Source organism: Nicotiana sylvestris, chromosome 10 (assembly GCF_000393655.2).
Source record: "Nicotiana sylvestris chromosome 10, ASM39365v2, whole genome shotgun sequence".
Classification (NCBI taxonomy): domain Eukaryota; kingdom Viridiplantae; phylum Streptophyta; class Magnoliopsida; order Solanales; family Solanaceae; genus Nicotiana; species Nicotiana sylvestris.
In genome coordinates, this window is record NC_091066.1 from 27,837,503 (window position 1) to 27,841,745 (window position 4,243).

At 37.0% G+C, this 4,243-nt stretch overlaps 1 long non-coding RNA gene across 1 annotated transcript; it reads right to left on the minus strand.

The window, feature by feature from the left end:
- Positions 1–1,000: 1,000 nt before the first annotated feature.
- LOC138880454 (uncharacterized) lies at positions 1,001–3,724 on the minus strand. The gene is made up of 3 exons (XR_011403110.1): positions 2,466–3,724; positions 2,064–2,135; positions 1,001–1,271 (listed from the first exon to the last, which is right to left on the minus strand). It is a non-coding gene; the product is annotated as an uncharacterized lncRNA (long non-coding RNA).
- Between the last annotated feature and the right edge of the window lie 519 nt (positions 3,725–4,243).

A 4,243-nucleotide genomic window follows, 5' to 3' on the forward strand; every position in this document is an offset into this window, starting at 1 on the left:
TACTTGAATTTAGCTGTATATTATTTGTAAGTTAGTCATATGAGATAAAATATTGTGATAATCAAATAAACATGATTAGCTTTCAAAAATTCTCTACTCTCAGGAACCCAACATGAAGATGAATGTCTAATTCTAAGATAGAGCTTCAACCACATGAGCGTATAAGATGAAATAAAATGCAATAGCTCCAACAGTAACTTTATTCGTCTTACCACTCTAGACAAATAAAGAATTTATTTAACATGGGAGAAATCATAATTAATTAAAATCGCCAATCGTATCTGCTGAACAAATTAAGCTCTCATAACATAAGTAGCAATCTACGTATAATAGTAAATAAGTAACATTCTTGTTTGAAAGTATTCTGAATTAATTAGTAAAACATATTAGCATTACCGGTTGTGTGAGCGAGTCATCAGGTACGTAATCTGTTAGAAGAGATGAAAGCAATTTTACATTGAATCAATATTAAATCTCTAAGGGAAATAATAACAATTTTTAAATGAAATTTCTTTTTGAACAAATGACAAATTTTAAATGTTTGTTTGAAACAAACTCCAAACTTTGCAAAAATGCGATTAACTTAGCCCAAATACCATCAGGTAACAAATATAGATATATGCATGTGACATCATGATTAATGTCTATTGCAATAATCATCATCATAGTAAACGTACTAATGATACTATAACAACAACCATAAAACAAAATAATTCTAGAAACTAATGCAATAACCAAACCTCTACTTTGTAATCTTGAGATTTCGATTGTTCGACAACCAAACAACAATTTATTCGATCGGCAGTACAGTTCTATAAGAGACCAAGGTACATTTTAATTATATAACACAGGCAAATCATTGTCACGATCCAAAATTCACTAAGGGTCGTGATGGCATCGGACACCGCTGTCAGGCAAGCCAACTAAAATACTTAATTAAATTCTCGTTTTAAATATTTTCGAAATCACTTCTTTTACGTTTAAACAATACATAATAAATTCCTCTGAATAAATAATGAAACGTCTAACAACTTTTAAAATTTTTGAATAGATCCATAGACATCCCAGAACCCGGTGTCACAAGTGCATGAGCAATTTCTAAGAAATAATGTAATACAACAACCGTCCGGAATACAATATTGGACAGAAAATAATTACAGTAATCTGAAAGAGACTTTGCTGGCTGCGGAACATCTCAGGAAGTGCAGCTCACCTAAGTATCTGTATCAACCATGCTGTTGCGCCCACTAGGCCACTAGAGATGTATGTGCCTGTGCAACATAAATGCACAGCAAGTGTAGTATGAGTACGAAAACAACGTGTACCCAATGAGTATCCCGTCTAATCTCGAAGAAGTAGAGACGAGAGGTCGACTTTAACATTTACTAGTGGTCCAATAATAATATAGTGAAAATGTGAGGAAATCATGGATTTTTATAAAGCAATTATAAACTCGTAAAATCAGATAGCAGGTAAACAACATCTCAAATAAATACGGATTTCCAAGGTTTACTTTTCATTATGCTTATCAACTATGTCTAGCCAGGGAAGGCAAATATTATCACATAACATTCTCAGGCAAGCAATACAAGCATGCACATATCATGCCGAGGTCGTACGGTCCGATCCAACAATATTTAAACTGTACACTGCCGACGGTCGAACGACACGAACCATAGATGCATCTATCTAATCTACCGAGGCGTTCGGCCCGTTCCAAAAATAAACACACACAGATAGTCAATCAAGAAGTCAACATGGAACAATTATCCAAAGAAAAGCCAATTCTCTTTTAACAATTTAAGAATATGAAGTTTAAATCTTTTTAGAAATTCATTTATTAATTCAATGTGATTTAAGCAATTCAAGCTGTCAATAAGATTACAAATAGTCCAAATATAGCAAGTTTTTGGGCCCTAGACTACCCGGACTTAAACATAATAGTAGCTACGCATGGACTCTCATCACCTCGTGCATACGTAGCCCCCACAAATAGAAACACATAACCAATTATATCACCTATGAGGACAATTTCCTCTTACAAGGTTAGAAATGAGACTCACCTCGCTCTGAAGCTCCAAAACCGGTTTCCAAGCCCTTCCGACGACTCAAACCGATGCTCCAATGCTCCAAAGCTAGCAAATAATTATGTAAACCCATTAATATATGCTAAGGTACTCATTATAATTCAATTTATAACAATTCCTAACCCCGATCGAAAAGTTGACAAAAACGCCCTCTAGCCCACGTGTCCGGATTCCGAAATTTCTCAAAGATAAAGTTTACTCATGAACTCACGAACTCAAATATATGATTTTCTCTTAATTCCATACCCAAAATCGTGGTCAAAATCCAAGAATACGAATTTTCTAGGTCTTCCCTCAAACCCCAAGTTTCTACCAATTTCCATGTCCAAATCCGTATATAATCATGTATCTAACTAAAAATTAGCATAAATTACTTACCTCGTGCTTGGTGGTGAAAATGGCACCTCAGAGTTTCTCCAAAATCGGCTCCAATGGAAGAAATGGGGTTGAAATGAACCCAACCCCCGATTTAAAAGAACCTCACTGCCTCTAGCATTTCCGCACCTGCGGTCTCTTGACCGCTTCTGTGGTCTCGCAGGTGTGAACCAAACGCCGCTTCTGCGGTCCAGGGCTCCCAGCCCATTTCGCTTCTGCGCCCTCTCCTCCGCAGATGTGGTCCCTCATCTGCGGCAAAACGACAGCATCTGCGGTCCCAGCCTAGCAGTCCATTTCCGCTTCTGCGGCTCCGCACCTGTGGCCCTAGTCTCGCAGGTGTGGTTACACCAGCAACCAACCCTTTCCAAAATTCCATTTTCGCTTCGTTAACCACCTGGAATCCACCTGAGGCCCCCGGGACCCCGTGTAATCATACAAACCAGTCCCATAACACATTACAGACTTACTCGAGGTCTTAAATCATATCAAACATCGCTAAAACCACGAATCGACCTCCAATCCAAGCCTTATGAACTTTAGAATTTCAAACTTCTACTTTCGATGTTTAAACCTATCAAATCATGTCCGATTGACCTCAAATTTTGCACGCAAGTCATATTTGACATTACGGACCTACTCCAACTTTCGGAATTGGAATCCGACCCCGATATCAAAAAGTCAACTCTCGGTCAAACTTCTCAAAACCCTTAAAATTTCTATCTTTAGCCAAATGACTCCAAAATGACCTACGGACCTCCGAATTCACTTCTGATCACGCTCCCAACTCCAGAATCACCATACGGAGCTACTCCCAGACTCGGAATTCCAAACGGACATCGATAACACTGAAATGCATTTCAACCCAAACTTATGAAATTTCTTCTAATATGCTAACTTCCACAATAGGCGCCAAAACGCTCCCTGGGTCTTCCAAAACCCGATCCGGACATACGCCCAAGTCTGAAATTATCATACAAACCTACTGGAATCTTCGAATCCCGATTTTGAGGTCGTTTACTCAAAAATCAATCTTAGCTAATTCTTTCAACTTAAAGCTTCAGAAATGAGAATTCTCTTTCCAAATGAACTCCGAACTTTCCGGAATTCAGTTCTGACCATGCGCACAAGTCATAATACCTTAAGTGAAGCTGTTCACGGCCTCAAACTGCTGAATGACACATTAGAACTCAAAACGACCGGTCGGATCGTTACAATCATCAAATCACTTCATTTTTATGATTATAAGTGAAGAATGTACTTCAATGACTAAATACTCGAGGGACAAGTTCAATAATAATCATGTCAATAAAATTGTCCCTGATTATTCCAAATCAATGAAAATAATCAAGCGAAATTAGTATCATTGACTAACCAATACCACTTAAATTGTTACACAGAACTTGTTAGAAAAGAATAGGCTAGGAAATCAAAATAAACAAATTATTTGAAGGGATATAGATAGACATTTAATCACCCGACGCCAAATTTCATCCTTTTTCAATGATCTTTTACCAGAATGAGAATGTCCAATAAAAAATAATTAAAAGCAAATATCTTACCTTAATGTTCGTTTGGTTTGGTTGACCAGATTTCTAATTCTTTACGCAATTCTCCCAATAACTTTTACCATAAAAAATATCTGATAAATAGGAGATTAGGAAAAGCTGAGTAGGAATTTGGTGAAATAGAGTTCAGAGTTTACACATGTTGCTTTAATGAAGACAAACGAAGATTGAGAGAAAGTTGCCATGGTATTCTGACTTTTAAGGAGAACAAAATAA